We start from the raw sequence: 20,691 nt of genomic DNA on the forward strand, positions 1-20,691 counted from the left end.
TCAGGATTGGCCACAATGCCCAAGCACCCAGCAAACACTATCTAAATTCTTCATCTATTTTTAGGGAGCTACCCTTATTAATGTGCTTCTCTGATGCTTCATCATGGCAGGCAGGTTAAGTTCTTGAAGTTCCAATGAAATAGAAATATTGGCATGCCCTAAACTCAAAGGCTTCTTATACTCACCCAGCTATAGACTTTATATTATATTAGGAACAATTTCACTGAAGTCAGAAAAGTTCATGATCAAAATGTCTATAAGGGACAGTTTTTCCATCTAAATAAACTCCCAAGTACACCCAAGAAAGGTGAAGAAGAGCTGCAATGTGTATTAGTGGAAAAAGTAACAATACTGACGAAATTATAGATTCCTGAAGAATTAGAATCACAATCCTCTAACACAGATTATGATTCTATGCACTGCCATGGACATATGAATCAATATGAAAATATTACAAATGAATTGTCTATATTTCATACACTTGGATTTCTTTTTTTCCAGTAAGAGGGTCAAATTAGGCATTTCAAGAAATAAATTATCTACTAGTATGTTTTTTTTCAAGATTGCTCATCACAATAAGGAATACAATCTATGACCATAGAATGAAGTGAACTTGACCCGAAGGAGCTGACTCAATCATATATTTTAGACAACTGAACTAAACTACCTCTGAACAATGAATCTAAGACAGTTGGCAAGTGGTGAAAATCACTGCAAATTCCAAGGTACTCTACATATAGCCACAATATTATATACTGATCTTTTTTGCCACACTTGCACTACAAAAAACAAAACAAAACATAAAAAACTTTCATTAATATAATACTTTTTAAATTTGTGAATCACTTTACATATAGTCCTTGATTTCATAATAAGAACCCTCTGGACAAATACTATAGATGTTAGCCCAATTTAAGGCTCACTAAAGTTAAGCCACCTGCCCACAGCTATATAGCTAGCAAAAATCTTTCTAATCCCAAGCTCTTGATGTTATCTACTATCCCACACTGCCTCTCAGATAAAAAGTCATGACAGTATAATATGAGAATATAAAGAACAGTATAATTAATATATATTAAGATATTCACATATTATATTACATGCATACATGTTCATATATCTATCATATTGTATACATATATACACATTTTTCTGAAAAAATATAAAGTGCATTCCCACAAAAGGAAATACCATACTGTTTTAAAGTACCATATTTTGGAACCATATTAACATTAGCCTATATTAATATATAATATTAACAGTATAGGTCTAAACCTTATTTTGGACCCCAAACTTTCCAGTTTTGCTAGCTATTTCTATAAAATAACGTGTTCTCCAAGTAATTTACATTCTTGGGTTTATCAAACACTGAACTGCTGAATTCAATTGCTTCTTTTCTTCTTTTCCTGGTCTGCTCAAGTTATTTACTATTGGGATTCTCTCTTTAGAGTATAATTGTTTATACTTCTTTCATTATTTCTATTGAGATTCTAGATTTTGGAGAGGCAGAGTTAAGATGGCAGAGAGAAATCAGGAGTTCTCTCCAGTTTGCTTCTGAAACATTTCAAATCAAGTCTCTAAGCAGAATGCACGAAAGAATAGAGGAAAACAAGGAAGGACTTCAGGAAAGGTCTGTCTCACTTGGGTAAAAGGGGAGAATAGCTAAATGCAGACAGCATCCAGTAATAGGCTCAGCCACAGTACAGATCAGCAAGCAAGAGCCCTCAGATTTAGCTGAGCAGACTAATGGCACAGCAGCTCATATGGGAGGCCTTCAGTTCCAATGTAAAAGACAACTTGCCAGTCCCAGAAGCCAGGGCACAGTAGACTGGACCACCCCCAGGGAAATGGGCAAGCCTCAAGCGCCTGAGGCCCCTGCACAGAAAGCTATCGCTCAGATCCCTGGTCCCCAGCACAAGAAGCTTACAGCAGTGCCCCTTGTGGCCCAGGAGATAACGAGGTTAACACATACATTGCCAGAGCTAGCTCAGTGTTTGGAGACTCCAAAGGGAAGTGTGGGAGAGGACAGGTATTAGACTGACTACCAAATTGAAGGTCTACAGTGCCATTGTGTTGACCTCATTGCTGTATGTCTGTGAAACCTGGATGGTCTACCAGTGCCATGCCAGGAAAACAAATTCCTTCTATTGTCTTAGGAAGATTCTGAAGATCACCTGGCAGGATAAGGTACCAGACCCTGAGGTGTATTCTTGGACTAAACACCCAAGCGTTCAGTCTCTACTGCAGAGAGAAAAACTGGTGGGCAGGTGACACCATTCAAATGTCAAATGTACACTTGCCTAAAATACTATTTTATGGAAAACTCACACAGGGCAAGGTGGTCAGAAAAAGCCATCTCAAGGTCTCTCTTAAAAACTTTAGAATTGATCGTATAACATGGACCTTCCAGGATGTCACACCCTTATCAGAGAAGGTGCTATGATCCATGAGCTATAATCTAAACTTAAAGGGGATAGAGTGTTGCTGCATGATTTTTTATTTGCAGATGACTGTGTGTTCAATGCAGTCTCCAAAGCTGAAATGCAATAAAGTATGGATCCATTCTCTGCTGCTTGTGCTAATTTTGACCTAGCAATCAACACCGAGAAAACACAGGTGCTGCATTGGCCAGCACTATAAGATCTGTATATGGAGCCAGAAGTTACAGCAAATGTACTTCTGAATACTGTGGTTAAGTTCACTTATTTTGGCAGTCTACTTTCCATGTATGTTGTGTATTCCATAACACTGTTCAGCTATTCCTCAATTGATGGGCCTCCCCACAATTCTTTCCCACTACAAAAAATGGTGCTATAAATATTTTTGGACATATGGGTCCTTTCCCTTTTCTATGATTATCTTTGGGATACAGATCTAGAAATGATACTACTGAGACAAAGAGTAGGCCGATTCGAAAAAAATCCAACACTCATTCCCAATAAAAACACTAGAGAACATAGGAATAAATGGAGTTTTCCTTAAAATGGTAAGTAGCAACTGTCTAACACTATCAACAGACTTTATGAGAAACAGAGATAAGCCAGAAGCATTTCCAGTAAAATTTGGGGTGAAACAACAATGCCCATCATCACCACTATTTTTCAATATTTTACCAGAAATGTTAACTTTAACAAGGAAAGGAGAAAAAGAAATGCAAAGATTAGAGTAGGCAACGAGGAAAGAAAATTATCATTTTTTGCAGATAGTATGATGGTGTATTTAGAGAATCCTAGAGAATCAACTAAAGAACTACTAGAAACAATGTTAGCAAAGTTGCTAGATATAAAAAGAGTATGCTTAGTTTGATTGCCCTTTGGATATGGATCCAAATTTCTCAGCAGAATGGTTGGATCCATTCACAATTCCACCAACAATGCATAAGTGTTCCAATTTTTCCACATCTTCTCCAACATTTATTGTTTTTCTTTTCTTTTAATATTAGCCAATCTGATAGATGTGGGGTGAGTCAGCACAGAAGAAACACGAAATGTGCAAAGCTGAAATATTTACTATCAGTGTAGCTGCTTGATGTCATGTTTGTCCTCATTGAAGGCATTTTACAACATGGCTGAAAACAACAAGCTAAAAACATGGGAGAAAGCACACAGCCTTGTTTCACTCCATTGCTAACCGGATTACAAGGTTTGTAAAGGTTTTAAGGCCAGATTATAGAGTCCACATCAAATGTTCATAGAGATTATTTGTGTCAGACCTGTGGCAGAACATTCTGAACTCATATTAATCTAATCAGCCACAGTCTGAGCTGATGAATCATCAAGCAAGTGATTAAAAACTAAATTTAAAAACCATTCCGTTAGCCTTCTGGAGACCAAAAAAAAAAAAAAAAAGATGCTAATTTAACTTAATAAAAGAGTATTTATTTTCAGTTCATCTTTAGTGCCTACATGTAATAGTTAGGAAAGGATGTCACATCATTAAATGATATTGAATCTTGCTTCTACTAAGTTGTAATAATTTTCTAAAGGTCTTATCTGCTTCAGGTAGTTTCCCCACCCCCTCCCCCCTCCAATGTTTAATTCCACAAAACATCAAACTCCAGCTGATGGGCAAATTTTATTTTCTCTAGATGTATTATATATACACATTATATATACAGAATTTAGCTTCATAGTTGAAGAAACACCAGAGGGAGTAAAAGAAAGAGTGCAGAGTTGCTGAGCAGGTCATGAATTGAGTCTATAATGCCATTACTAATATAAGCTTCTGCCTGAATTAACCATTATACCCCTTATAGCTCACACTAAGAGCTGCATTTTTAAATGTCATCTGTTTAAATAATAGAGGACTAATGTGGCAATAACACATTAGGCCATTACTAAATTTGGAGCCTGAGCACGAATGGACAGAAATCAATTCACTGAGCATATTCAAGAGCTTTTACAAAAAAAAATTTCTTAGCACTGAGTTTCTTTGTGATTTGAAGTAATGCATGTGATGTTAACTGAAGGAGCTCATCTGTACTCTTCTCTTAAAAAGTAGGTAGTGAGTTGCTAAAAATTACTATAATTTTTTTAATTTTTATTTAATAATTACTTTATATTGACAGAATCCATGCCAGGGTAATTTTTTTTACAACATTATCCCTTGCACTCGTTTCTGTTCCGATTTTTCCCCTCCCTCCCTCCACCCCCTCCCCTAGATGGCAAGCAGTCCTATATATGTTAGATATGTTGCAGCATATCTTAGATACAATATATGTTTGCAGAACCGAACAGTTCTCTTGTTGCGTAGGGAGAATTGGATTCAGAAGGTATAAATAACCCGGGAAGAAAAACAAAACTGCAGATAGTTCACATTCGTTTCCCCAGTGTTCTTTCTTTGGGTGTAGCTGCTTCTGTCCGTCATTTATCAATTGAAACTCAGTTAGGTGTCTTTGTCAAAGAAATCCACTTCCATCAAAATATGTCCTCATACAATATCGTTGTCAAAGTGTACAATGATCTCCTGGTTCTGCTCATTTCACTTAGCATCAGTTCATGTAAGTCTTGCCAGTCCTCTCTGTATTCATCCTGCTGGTCATTTCTTACAGAACAATAATATTCCATAACATTCATATACCACAATTTACCCAGCCATTCTCCAATTGATGGGCATCCATTTGTTTTCCAGTTTCTAGCCACTACAAACAGGGCTGCTACAAACATTTTGGCACATACAGGTCCCTTTCCCTTCTTTAGTATTTCTTTGGGATATAAGCCCAATAGAAACACTGCTGGATCAAAGGGTATGCACAATTTGATAACTTTTTGGGCATAATTCCAGATTGCTCTCCAGAATGGTTGGATTCGTTCACAACTCCACCAACAATGCATTAGTGTCCCAGTTTTCCCGCATCCCCTCCAACATTCATCATTATTTTTTCCTGTCATCTTAGCCAATCTGACAGGTGTGTAGTGGTATCTCAGAGTTGTCTTAATTTGCATTTCTCTGATCAGTAATGATTTGGAACACTCTTTCATATGAGTGGTAATAGTTTCAATTTCATCCTCTGAAAATTGTCTGTTCATATCCTTTGACCATTTATCAATTGGAGAATGGCTTGATTTCTTATAAATTTGAGTCAGTTCTCTATATATTTTGGAAACGAGGCCTTTATCAGAACCTTTAACTGTGAAGATGTTTTCCCAGTTTGTTGCTTCCCTTCTAATCTTGTTTGCATTAGTTTTATTTGTACAAAGGCTTTTTAATTTGATGTAATCAAAATTTTCTATTTTGTGATCAGTAATAGTCTCTAGTTCATCTTTGGTCACAAATTTCTTTCTCTTCCACAAATCTGAGAGATAAACTATTCTATGTTCCTCTAATTTATTTATAATCTCATTCTTTATGCCTAGGTCATGGACCCATTTTGATCTTATCTTGGTATATGGTGTTAAGTGTGGGTCCATGCCTAATTTGTGCCATACTAATTTCCAATTATCCCAGCAGTTTTTATCAAATAATGAATTCTTTTCCCAGAAGTTAGGGGCTTTGGGTTTGTCAAACACTAGATTGCTATAGTTGACTATTCTGTCTTATGAACCTAACTTTTTCCACTGATCCACTAATCTATTTCTTAGCCAATACCAAATGGTTTTGGTGACTGCTGCTTTATAATATAATTTTAGATCAGGTACAGCTAGGCCACCTTCATTTGATTTTTTTTTTCATTAATTCCCTTGAGATTCTTGACTTTTTATTGTTCCATATGAATTTTGTTGTTATTTTTTCTAGATCATTAAAATATTTTCTTGGAAGTCTGATTGGTATAGCACTAAATAAATAGATTAGTTTAGGGAGTATTGTCATCTTTATTATGTTCGCTCGGCCGATCCAAGAGCACTTAATATTTTTCCAATTATTTAAGTCTGACTTTATTTGTGTGGATACTTTTTTTTTTATAATTTTGCTCATATAATTCCTGACTTTCCTTTGGTAGATAGATTCCCAAATATTTTATGGTATTAACAGTTTTCTGAATGGAATTTATCTTTGTATTTCTTGCTGTTGGGTTTTGTTGGTGATGTATAAAAATGCTGAGGATTTATGGGGATTTATTTTGTAGCCAGCTACTTTGCTAAAATTATGAATTATTTCTAATAGCTTTTTAGTAGAATCTCTGGGGTTCTCTAGGTATACCATCATATACTATAAATTCTTAAAAACATTTTCCTAACTCTTGATGAAAAACCACAAAGTGAAGACAGTAGAAATAATTTATCATACTAAGACTACTCTTTACATGTGTGAATTCAAGAATGAGGAATTGTCATTGTATTACTATTTTTCAAATAGGAATTGCACCCAGGGCATGGCAAATGCTCAGAAGACATAATATAATTGGTTGCACATGAGTAATCCAATTTCAGGGATTACATTTGAGGCCAGCAGGAATCCCCAAATGCCAGTTTCCCATTGAATGTCTTTTTCCCTTAGGTGGAGAAGAACTGATCTCCCACACATAGGACAGAAAGGTTTACATAAGTTTTCCAAGGACACAGGGTATACTAGAAAAACAAGTATCTCTCCAGAGCTAAAATGGATTCTATATTTCTATTTGACTCTAAACAAACTTTATAGCTTAAAGGCTGGGTATCATCAGTAAGTAGCAAAGGCTAAGTATTTAACAATTTGCCAAGGATTTTAAGCACAGAAATGGCTAAAAAAAATGAAGAGAAAAATCATTTAAAGAAGGTATATTCATCAATTTATAAAATTATCTTGTTTCTTATTTTTAAAATATAAATGAACATTATACTTTGATATTAAAGAATTCTTTCCAACATACTATAGGTGATTTTTTTTAACTGAGAGAGCATGTGTACTTTTTTTTTGTTCTATTATCCTCTCTGCATATTGAAATGGGGCATGTTTTCACATATACACAATCGATATAAAGACTTCTCCTTCAATGCAGATCATTATCACTTCAAAGTAATAATTTCTGATTTCTGATTTCACCAGTATAGGCAAATCCTAGTGGAAACTACTTCCACCAAAAAGTAAAATAAACAATTTGCAAAGTGCTGCCTGGAACACTGAATGGTCTGAGGGCTTGTTCATAATCCCATGAATGAGATTTATACAGAAATAGGAGAGTTGTGTATCAGTGGCATAAATTGAATTCAAGTTTTCCTGACTCTTAACAATGCACATCCCTCTACTGTGTCATATGGCTACTCAGGTACATAAGGAAGAGGATTATGTTGGAGACCCTGTCTACCTAAGTTAACACCTTTGAAACCTCTCTCTCTATAAAACTAGTAAGCTAAAACTAAAGCACAAAGCAATGAAGACTTTCTACTCTCCATGCAATGTCAAAAGTGTGGCCTGGTCTGCCAGAAATTGAGTTTTAGTTGTTGAAAGAAGGGCAGCTTACTTCAGAATATGGGGACTTAGTTTCACAGATATGAACATTTTAATGGGATAATTATGCCTGGGAAAAACTGGCTTATGCTAATTAAAATTATTTTTTACACTACTCCAGTAGGTTTGTCATCTGACTTTCTAAGAGGGCACCCACACTTTCTCAACCCACCCATGCTTTCTCTTCTCTAACAGTGAAGTCTAATCCCAGTCACTAAAAAATCAAACTAAATTCTGTAGTTAGACAGCAACTAAAGATTATTACTGGGAAGAATGCTAGACCAAGAAACAAAAGAGCCCTAGTTTAAGTTCAGTACGGGCAAATTATGTAATCTGTTCTGAGCCTCATTTCCCTCATACATAAAGCAAAGATAATACCAGTGATAAAACTCACATCATAGGGAAGGGGGAGGAAATATATATTAATATAGCTAAGGAACTGTTATTAACAGTTTTTAACATATACTACTGTATACAGTAGCATTAAAATTCACATGTATAAAAGATACAGTTATAGTAACTATTATTCAAATGGATATAAAAGCTCAAAGCTTGCTTTCAGCTATGTATACATAATAAAGTAGAAAAATGGAATAAAGACTGCGATAGATGGAGATGTCCCTAAGCAATTCTAACTATAGGTTTTTGTTCTCTGACTTCTTTCCAAATCATTTGCAAAAAATACCTAAACCAATCTCAGGATTCAGAAAATTTTCAGGTCCAGAGAAGAGTTGAGAAACTGTATCTTTCTCCATTTGACATAAAAGTGGAGGATTATGGAGATGAATATTGTATATCCATCAGATGTAATCAACATGCTCATTGGTTTACTCAATCTAAAAAAAAATCACCTTTATTTCAGAGGAAAGCCTGCTTGATCAGATATGGACAGGGTGGCATATGATCAGAAATAAACACGATGCAAAAAAAAAATGTGAACTACTGAAAACTTATAAGAAATTATTTCAAAAACAAAACTTCAGCATTCAGACCCAAATAGTCTTTGATGGTTTGTTTAAAGGGAATGGCCCTAAAATACATCTGAAGGAATATACTTAAGCAATATAAAACTGAATCAGAGTGACAAAGACTTTCTAATGCGATATCAGATACCAGCTTGGAAAAAAATCCCTCACCCCCATGATGACCAGAAGAATGTGGTATTGACACATATTTGAAGGCCAAGATGCTCCTCTGGGAGTTTGTTCTGTATTCCAGAATAACTTAATCCCAGAAGTGAAGGTTCTATAGGAGCAATGATTGTTACATATAAGGTTTTTCCCTAGTCTAGCACTAGGGGGATGAAGGTCCTGCTTACCCTAAAAACTACAATTACAACTTTGAGCTATGAACTAAAGGAGATGATAGAACCCAATCTTCTTTTGGGGGGAAGAATATTTCAACTAAATCCATGTGAATAGCGATTCAATAGCTAGCAGTGACCTTGTGAGACCAGTATAGAGCACTGTACAGTGGAAACTTACATCCAGAATTTTACACACCACACCACAGAAGACCAGTAAAAAACAGGCCCAGCAGGAATAGTGCAATGATACCATCAGTTTGTTACAGAGCAGCAGCTTTGTAACAAAATAGGTATAAGTTGTCCCTCTCCACATGTTCCCTATGCATGCTTATGCTTCCCAGTGATGATATACATAGATATGCACTAATTAATTGACAACTCTTTAGGACAGACTGATTTTCACTTTCCAATTTGCTCCACATTTGTGACAGCAATGTTTTATTGCTATTTCCAATAATGTGTTACTTCATTAAATGTCTTTACTTTGATCTGTTTCTTCTGGCTTGTTAGTAAAAGCATAAACATGGATGGGCTTCTTGAGCGGTATTTTCTGAATACATGATGACTTTTAGTAAACCTTCAACTAGAGTACCTTGCTCTTGCTATTATACTTGAGATATAAACTGTTTTGGAAATCAAAATACTCATGCTCCCCAAACATGCCCCCTCTTCCTAATGTCAATATACTCAGAATGTGAAAGAGATTCCTAGAAGGCAGCTTGGTGAAAAGTTTTAGAAAGTACAGAGCTAAGCCTTTCAAAGATACTGTATATAAGACACAGAAAGTATTCCTAGAATCTACTGTTCCCCATATGAAATGTATTTTTCTAGTACACTGGGAAAATTAGACCTGGGGACAAGGGGACTGTGTCCTACCCTATTTTCAAGGTTCCAATCAAAGAGAAGCATTCTTATGAATTGAAAGTAAAATTTGCTGATTTAATTTGGCCATCACTTTGGTATATAATCATTTGAACCAAAACAAGTTCCTCCTCCATGACATTTACTTGTGATTTTTCCTTGTTCATCTTGGACCTGTAGGAAGAGTGGACTAAAATTTAGTTAACCTTGACATAGGCCAATGCTACTAGGTGAAATATAATTTAAAAAAACAAGTTAGGCTTTGATTTGAAGACAATGCACAAGAGAAAATAAAATGCAAACCCAACGTGTAAATACGCCAACTAGGTTGTAGGTCCACAAACAGATTTGTCTCACATTTTTCTATCCCCTATAGGGCACAATTCATTCTGTCATTTGCTGATGTACTGATGTCTTTCTATAATGAACACTAGTAAAATGAGACAGGTTTATTTTGTGTCAATTACATACCGCAATTAATTGTGAAGTAATAAGTTGCAAAAAAGTGGAATTCTGAATCATGAAAATTGTTAATTAGTAACATAATATTTTCTTCTCTGATACTGTGCATCCTTCTCAAGATTGTTTTGCTTCTTAAATTAAAAACTAGTAGCTCAATATTAGAAAAGTTTCTCTTTGGAGAAAACTGAATGGAGACAGAAAGGGGTACACTTTTTCCTCAGCAGTTCATGGAACCTATATAAAAATTGACCATATATTAGGACATAAAGACCTCAAAATTATATGCAGGAAGGCAGAAATAGTAAATTCATTCTTTTCAGATCATGATGCAATAAAAACTACATTCCACAAAAAGTTAGGGGTAAATAGACCAAAAAGTAATTGGAAACTAAATAATCTCACCTAAAGAATGATAGGGTGAAACTGCAAATCAGAGACACAAATAATAATTTCACCCAAGAGAATAACAACAATGAGACAACACACCAAAATTTGTGGGATGCAGTCAAAGCAATAATAAAGAGAAATTTTATATCTTTAGAGGCTTACTTGAAGAAAATAGAGAAAGAGAACATCAATGAATTGGGCTTGCAACTTAAAGCTAGAAAAAGACCAAATTAAAAACCCCCAATTAAATACTAAACTTGAAATTCTAAAATTAAAAGGAGAAAATGATAAAATTGAAAGCAAAAAACCTATTGAATTAATAAATAAAAGTAAGAGTGGGTTTTATGAAAAAACCAATAAAATAGATAAACCATTGGTAAATCTGATTAGAAAAAGGAAAGGGGAAAATCAAATTGTTAGTCTTAAAAATGAAAAGGGAAAACTTTCCACCAATGAAGAGAAAATTAGAGCAATAATTAGGAGTAAACTTTATGCCAATAAATTTGATAACCTAAGTGAAATGGATGACTACCTTCAAAAATATAAGCTTCCCAGAATAAAAGAGAAGGAAGTAAATTGCTTAAACAGTCCCATTTTAGAAAAAGAAATAGAACAAGCTATTAATCAACTCCCTAAGAAAAACACCCCAGGACCAGATGGATTTACATGTGAATTCTACCAAACATGTAAAGAACAATTAATTCCAATGTTATATAAACTATTTGAAAAAATAGGGAAAGAAGGACTCCGACCAAATTCCTTTTATGACATAGACATGGTACTGATATCTAAACCAGAAAGGCTGAAAACAGAGAAAGAAAATTATAGATCATTCTCCCTAATGAAAATTGATGCTAAAATCTTAAATAAAATATTAGCAAAAAGATTACAGAAAATCATCTCCAGGAAAATATACCATGACCAAGTAGGATTTATACCAGGAATACAGGGCTGCTTCGATATTAGGAAAACTATTAGCATAACTGACTATATCAATAACCAAATTAATAAAAAAACTATATGATCATTTCAATAGGTGCAGAAAAACCATTTGATAAAATCCAACATCCATTCCTATTAAAAATACTTGAGTATAGGAATAAAAGGAATAATTTTTTTCCTTAAAATAATCAGTAGCATCTATTTAAAACCATCAGTAAGCATCATATGTAATGGGGATAAACTGGAAGCATTGCCAATAAGATCAGGAGTGAAACAAGAATGCCCACTATCACCATTATTATTCAATATTGTATTAGAAATGCTAGCTTCGGCAATAAGAGTTGAGAAAGATATTAAAGGAATTAGAGTAGGTAATGAGGAAATCAAATTATCACTCTTTGCAGATGATATGATGGTATACTTACAGAACTCCAGAGATTCTACTAAAAAGCTATTAGAAATAATTAGAAAAATTAGAAATACCTTTAGCAAACTTGCAGGATACAAAATAAACCCATATAAGTCATCAGCATTCTTATACAACACTAACATAATCCAACAGTTAGAGATACAGAGAGAAATTCCATTTGAAGTAGCTGCCAATAGTATAAAATATCTGGGAATCTATCTGCCAAGGGAAAGAGGAACTATATGAGCAAAACTACAACACACTTTCCACACAAATAAAGTCAGATCTAACCAATTGAGAAAAATATTAAGTGCTCTTGGATAGGTCGAGCAAATATAATAAAGGTGAGAATACTACCTAAACTAATCTATTTATTTAGTGCTATACCAATCAGACTCCCAAAAAACTATTTTAATGACCTAGAAAAAATAACAAAATTCATCTGCAAGAAAAAAAGATCAAGATTTTCAAGGGAACTAATGAAAAAAAATCAAATGAAGGTGGCCTAGCTTTACCAGATCTTAAATTATATTATAAAGCAGTGGTTACCAAAACCATTTGGTATTGACTAAGAAATAGACTAGTTGGTCAGTGGAATAGGTTAGGTTCACAGGACAAAATAGTCTATAACTTTAATAATCTAGTGTTTGACTAACCCAAAGACCCCAGCTTTGGGGATAAGAATTCACTGACAAAAACTGCTGGGAAAATTGGAAATTAGTATGGCAGAAACTAGGCATTAATCCACACTTAACACCATACACCAAGATAAGGTCAAAATGGGTTCATTATCGAGACATAAAGAATGAGATTATAAATTAGAAGAACATAGGATAGTTTACCTCTCAGATGTATGGAGGAATGAATTTGTGATCAAAGAAGAACTAGAGATTATTATTGATCAAAAAATAGAAAATTTTGATTATATCAAATTGAAAAGCTTTTGTACAAACAAAATTAATGCAGACAAGTTTAGAAGGGAAACAATAAACTGGGAAAACATTTTTACAGTCAAAGGTTCTGATAAAGGCCTAATTTCCAAAATATAGAGAGAACTGACTCTAATTTATAAGAAATCAAGTCATTCTCCAATTGATAGTCAAGGGATATGAACAATTTTCAGATGAAGAAATTGAAACTATTTCTAGTCATATGAAAAGATGTTCTAAGTCATTATTAATCAGAGAAATGCAAATTAAGACAACTCTGAGATACCACTACACACCTCTCAGATTGGCTAGGATGACAGGAAAAGATAATGCTGAATGTTGCAGGGGATGTGGTAAAACTGTGAATACATCCACCCATTTTGGAGAGCTATTTGGAACTATGCTCAAAAAGTATCAAACTGTGCATACCCTTTGATCCAGCAGTGTTACTACTGGGCTTATATCCCAAAGAGATACTAAAGAAGGGAAAGGGACCTGTATGTGCAAGAATGTTTGTGGCAGCCTTCTTTGTAGTGGCCAGAAACTGGAAACTGAGCAGATGCCCATCAACTGAAGAATGGCTGAATAAATTGTGGTATATAAATGTTATGGACTATTATTGTTCTGTAAGAAATGACCAGAAGGAGGATTTCAGAAAGGCCTGGAGAGACATGAACTGATGTTGAGTGAAATAAGCAGGGCCAGGAGATCATTATATACTTCAACAACAATACTATAGGATGATCAATTCTGATGGATGTTGCCCTTTTCAATAATGAGATGAACCAAATCAGTTCCATTTGTTCAATAATGAGTAGAACCAGCTACACGCAGCAAAAGAACTCTGGAAAATGAGTGTCAACCACTGCATAGCATTTCCAATCCCTCTGTTTTTGTGCGCTTGCATTTTTGATTTCCTTCACAGGTTAATTGTACATTATTTCAAAGTCTGATTCTTCTTATGCATAAGATGCATAATAAATGTATAGATATGTACACATAGATTGTATTTAACAAATACTTTTTTTCCTTTTTTTTTAATTTTGAAACAAATTTCTTTACAACATTATCCCTTGCACTCACTTCTGTTCTGACTTTTTCCCTCCCTCCCTCCACTCCCTCCCCCAGATGGCAAGCAGTCCTATACATGTTAAATATAACATATACTTTAACATATTTAACATGCATTGGTCTACCTGCCATTTGGGGGACTGGGTGAGGGGAGAGAGAGGAAAAATTGGAACAAAAGGTTTTGCAAGGGGTATTGAAAAATTACCCATGCAAATATCTTGTAAATAAAAAGCTATTAAAAAAAATAAAAACAAAAAACTAATGACTCTAAGCTCAATTGTCTTTCCAGGAAAGGTTTGTGGTTTGTTTGTTTACTTGTTTGTTTTTTTGAGGAGGAGATTAGAAAAAAATAGTACTGGCAAAGATAGTTTTTAAACTTCAATCCTCAATTCGCCAAAATGCAAAAGGACTAACGATAACACATGTTATATAACTTCAGAGAGAGAACTGACAAAGAATATAAATTGAAGCACATTTTAAAAATCTTTTTCTTTCTCTTTCCTCCCTACTCTCTAAAACACAGCCTATCTAGAAATTTGCTTTGCACAACTTCATATTTGTAATGGGTTTTATGTTCATTGACTTGTCAATGGATGAGGGAAAGAATGGGAAAGAGAGAATTTGGAATTAAAAATAAAATTGAATTTTAAAAAAGAAAACTAAAAAACAATCATTATCCCATGTACAAATATGTACAAATCCAAATCATGGACAAATAGCTTAGAAAAGTGCATGGTTAACACCCACTTATGTACTATTCTAAGCTATTTTTACATATTATATTCCTTACTGTTAAAAATAATAACATTCATATATATATTTAAAGACTTGTAAGCATTATGAACATCCGCTACATTTGATCCTTATAACAACCCTGTGAGATTCTACTAATATTCTCATTTTAAAGATGAGAAAATGGAACCTGAGAGATGCTGAGTCACATGACTACGGTCATATAGCTAACAACTATGGGAGGCAGGCTCTGCATTAAGGTCTTCCTGATTCCAAGTTAAGCACTCTATCCATTATGGCACCTAATTATCTAAATAAATGAATCCATAAGGGAATTTTAATAGAAACACCATATTTGAGGAGTTTGGGGCCCTGTTTCTGAATATTTCCATATGTAATATTCTCAGTGAACAAAGACAAAGAAGGAAAAACAAATATCTAAACATAATAAGCTCCATGAAATTGGATTCACATGAAATGCCTAATTAGTGTTATTTTAGGGGCCTTATCAGGCAGATTTATGAAACTATTGTTACTGCACTTGTTTTCTGCACACTCTCCTAGTAATCATTTGGATGATAGAAAGAATAACATTCAAAATGCTCCATCTGGTACCTTCCCTTTTTCAGACTGCATCTCCACATAAGCAAGCATGTGGGCAAAAAATATACCAGGATATCAAGTGGGTTAAAACATGTTAATGTAAGAACTCTATTTATTCAATGAGACCACACAGCAAAAATGCTGCTATGGAGGCTGCTGTGTTCAGCTGTTCTGAAGGGGCTTATCACCACCCAAAAGGACTTGATAGACTCTATAGGGCCCAGATTCTCAGTCAACAGTTCAAGTAGGTTAACTGAGTAGTTGTTATCAATAGATAGAATAAAGTAAGAGATAGCAAACTTCTCCAAAGAAGATAATCCCCCAGAAAGATGAGTTTTTAACAAATACTATACTTAAAATTCAGTGTTCATGGCATACCGGGTCATCAATTTCTCCATGAACACCTCATTCTTCAGTAACTATTTTAAGATACAACATTGATAATATACTAAGAAATAATACAGTTATGCTTGGCAGAGCCCTATAAGTGTCAATCAAAGTGCAATGAAAACTGCTTACACATACTTTTTTTGTTTGTATAAGTGTACTTTTGCCTATTTTTTAATATACATACTTCAAATGGTATTTTTCCTTTTTTTTATTATAATTTCAGTTATTAAAGGGTTGGAAATGTATACTATATTATTCATATCTTAATGAAGTCCTTACTACATTGATCTACACAAAAGAAAATTTATTAAATAAATTTTGGGGAATAAATTATAATAATGAAAAGTGAAAAATAAAAAAGTCACGTAATCTTCAAGGCAGAAGGGACCTTAGAGGCCTCACAGCGTAGTCTACATCACAACAAAAATTTACCTCTGAAACATGACAAATACTGACTCACACTTCACTTGAAGACCTTAAGTAAAGGAAAATCCACTACTTCCCAAGGCTCATTTTACTGAGGGATAACTATAATTAAGAGAAACTTTTCCTTCTTGCCAAATCTTAGTATGTTTCTTTTCAAACTAGATTCTAAATCTGTCCCTAGGACCAAGCAGCACAAACCTAATACCTTATTCCCATATGACATCCCTTCCTATAACTGAGTACAGTTATCTCTTCCCTGCTAAGTCTGCTCTTTTCCAAAATAAACATCTCCAGTTCCTATAAGTGTCATCTGGTAGGTTGCCAAGGTTCTTTACCATGTAGGATGCCATCAACTGAAGGCTCTACAATAGAAAACAATCCAAGCATGAATTGCCCTTTTTTCTATCATTCATGTCAAGTCTTTAAATGTCTTTCCATATAATTATGATGGTATTAACAATGAAAGGATGCTGAAGAGAGTCAGTTTTAGAGTGTTACAAAATGAGAATGGGGTTCATGGGGCTTTCATATGAATTCACAGATGGAAAAACTTTAGTACTTTGTCAATACTGATGTTGCTCAGTAGGCTCGGCACCTTGCTCAAAGATGTCACAGGAAAATACAGAGAATATGAAATATAGTAGAAATGGTGCTAAACACATAATAATATACCTGAATTTAATTCTTAGTCTGTTAGTATATGATATGGGTAAGTCATTTCATTTCTTTAAGCTTCAGTTTCTTCATCTATAAAATGAAAGATATGGACTCACCAACATCAGAATCTAGAATTCTATGATCCTAAGATATATATAGTATCAGCTTCCTAGAGTTCCAATCTGGCCTCAGAGACTTAGAGACTCTGGACAAATCACTGAACCCAGTTTGCATCAGTTTTCTCATATGTAAAATAAGCTGAAAAAAGAAAAGTTAAATCATCCCAGTGTCTTTGCCTAGAAAATCCTAAATGCATTCATGAAGAGACAAACATGACTGAACAACAATGAGGTATCCTGGTCCCATTTCCATAATATGTGCTCTCATATACATTACAAAGTTACAGAGTCAGAAAACAGGCTAAATAATCTTTCTACAGTGATTCTACTCTAAAGTAAAAATCAATTCCTAGACAATAAGTGGGAGAACTTGAGGCACTTATGGAAGATGAACTCAAAAACTTTTCTAGTAAGACATAACTGAACTACTGTGTTTCAAATATAAGTACTAAAAGAGAAAAAGAAAACATGTCACTTCTACTACAAAACAATATACTTTATGTAAAAGGAAGACATTACACTTAGTTATACTTATAGTTAGAGATTTCATTTAAAGAAGCTCAGTTGAAAGAAATTCTTGTGTCACTAGCATCTACAGGTCTTCTGATAAATATTCAATAACTAACTTGCCCTTACCACACAGTAGTGTTGGGTACTCTGTCCTGGTTGCAAGCCAGTAGATCAGCAGATTAGTTTTAGGACTTCCAAAACAAGTACAAAAAGCAAACAGTGAGCCTCTGAACCCCAAAATAATGTAGGACTTCGCCACATCCACTCAGCACTGGAAGTTAGTCAGCACAGACCCAGAGCAGTCACTTGCCTGTAGAGGAAGCTTGGGCAATCTCTGCTTAGCCCTAAAAGGAAACCTCAACCTTTTAAAATATAAGCAAAAAGGTAAAAATAACTCTGACCACAGACAGTTTTTCTGAAGAAAGAGAAGAACAGTTTTCAAACCTTGAGGACACTAAAAGCAGATCATCTCCAGATGAAGCCCCAAAGGATTATATGAGTTGGCCCCATGGTTTCAAAGCTCTCTTGGAAGAATTCAAAAAAGATCTTAAAAAAGAGTTAAAAGAAAATGGAGAAAGGAAATGAGAAATTTGCAACAGGGTATGGAAAAGCAAACACAGAAATTATCTTTAGACAACTCCTTAAAAATAGATTTAGCAGAATGTAAAAGCAAACAACTCCTAACAAAAATAGACATGATGAAATGTAAAAAGCATATTACTTTTTACAAAAGAGATTTAACAAAATGGAAAAATAATCAAGTCCTTGAAAAACAAAATTTGTGACATGGAAAAAAAAATTTGTGACATTGAACAAAACAAGTCATTTTAAAATTCAATTGCCCAAATACAAAAGGAGCTAAAAAAGGTAACTGAAGAAAATAATTCACTAAAAATTAGAACTGAGCAAATGGAAGTGAATGACTCAATGAGACATCAAGAATCATTCAGAGAAAACCAAAAAGAGAAAAGAAAAGTTAAAGTAGCCCATTGGAAAACCAAGTGATCTGGAAAACTGATCTAGGAGAGAAAATCTAAGTATTACTGGACTTTCAGAAAACCATGATGAAAAAAAAAAACCTAGACATCATCTTTCAGGAAACTATCAAGGAAAATTGCCCTGACGCCCTAGAACCAGAAAGTAAAATAGTCATTGAAGAATTCACCAGTCACCTCATGAAAGAGACCCCAAAATGAAAACTCCAAGGAGTACTGCAACTACATTTCAGAATTATCAAATCAAGGAGAAAATGTTGCAAATAGCCAGAAAGAAACAATTCAAACATTGAGGAGCCACCTTCAGGATTCCCCAGGACCTAGCAGCTTCCACCTTAAAGGATTGAAGGGCCTGGAATCTGATATTGTAAGGGCAAAGGGACTTAGAATACAGCCAAGAATCAACATTTCAGCTAAACTGAGCATTATCTTTCAGGGAAGAAGAAGGACATTCCCTGATATAGGTAAATTTCATTTATTTCTGATGAAAGGACCAGAGCTGAACAAAAATGTGATCTCCAAATACAGAACTCAAGAGAAGCATAAAAAGGCAAAAAGGAAAGAACTTTTGAGAACTAAAACTCTGTTATGGGTATAGAGAGTGCAAGGTATAATCTGATTTTACAGTGATATGAAAAATAAATTAGACATGGAAAGGGCATTGTACTGGAAAATGAGGAAAATGGAGGGAAAATGAGGGAAATTATATCTCATGAAGAGGCAAAAGAGCTATTATAAACTCAGGGAAAGAAGGGACAAGAAGGAACATTGTGTGAATCTTACTCTCATCAGATCCGGCTGAAAGAGAGAATATCAGGCATATATAGTTTCACAGAGAAACCTGTCTCACCTTTTAGTGAAGTGGCAGGGGAAAGGGGAAAAGAAAAGGGAAGGCTAATAGAAGGGAAAACAGAAGTGGTAAAAATGAGCAATAGCATCTATTTAAAACCATCAGCAGCATCATGTGTAATGGGTAAAAACTGAACCATTCCCGATAAAATCAAGGGTAAAACAAGGTTGCTCACTATTATCATCACTATTCAATATTGTATTAGAAATGTTAATCCTAACAATAACAGGAGAAAAATAAATTAAAGGAATTGGAGTATGTAATGAGGAAAGTAAATTAATACTCTCTGCAGATATGATGGTATACTTAGAAAATGCTTGAAAAACTACTCAAAACAATTCACAACTTTAGCAAAGTGGCAGGATAGAAAATAAATCCATATAAATCATTAGTATTTCTATATGTTTACCAACAAATCCAGCAGCAAGAGATAGAAAAAAATACCATTTAAAATAACTGTAGAAGTTAAAGGTTCTGATCAAGGCCTCATTTCCAAAATATATAGAGAATTGACTCTAATTTATAAGAAATCAAGCAATTCTCCAATGGATAAATAGTCAAAGGATATGAAAGGAAATTTTTCAGATAAAGAAATTGAAACTATTTCTACTCATATGAAAGGGTGTTCCAAATCACTACTGATCAGAGAAATGCAAATTAAGACAACTCTGAGATATTTATACATACCTGTCCAATTGTCTAAGATAACAGGAAAAGATAATGAAAATGTTGGAGGGGATGCAGAAAAACTGGGACACTGATGTATTGTTGGTGGAGTTGTGAACAGATCCAACCATTCTGGAGAACAATTTGGAACTACTCTCAAAAAGTTATCAAACTGTGCATATCCTTTGATCCAGCAGTGTTACTATTGGGCTTATATTCCAAAGAGATATTAAAGAAGTGAAAGGGACCTATATGTGCCAAAATGTTTGTGGCAGCCCTTTTCATACTGGCTAGAAACTGGAAATTGAATGAATGTCCATCAATTAAAGAATGGTTGGGTAAATTGTGGTATATGAATGTTATGGAATATTATTGTTCTGTAAGAAATAACCAGTTGGATGAATACAGAGAGGCTTGGAGAGACTTACATGAACTGATGCTGAGTGAAATGAGCAGAACCAGGAGATGATTATACACTTCAACAAGAATACTATATGAGGATATATTCTA

General features: G+C 34.4%; 1 pseudogene; it reads left to right on the forward strand.

Moving 5' to 3' along the window:
• Positions 1 to 1,847: 1,847 nt before the first annotated feature.
• LOC127543122 (polyribonucleotide 5'-hydroxyl-kinase Clp1-like) overlaps positions 1,848 to 20,691 on the forward strand; it is a 65,853-nt pseudogene continuing 47,009 nt past the window's right edge.

Source organism: Antechinus flavipes, chromosome X (genome assembly GCF_016432865.1).
Source record: "Antechinus flavipes isolate AdamAnt ecotype Samford, QLD, Australia chromosome X, AdamAnt_v2, whole genome shotgun sequence".
NCBI classification, from domain to species: domain Eukaryota; kingdom Metazoa; phylum Chordata; class Mammalia; order Dasyuromorphia; family Dasyuridae; genus Antechinus; species Antechinus flavipes.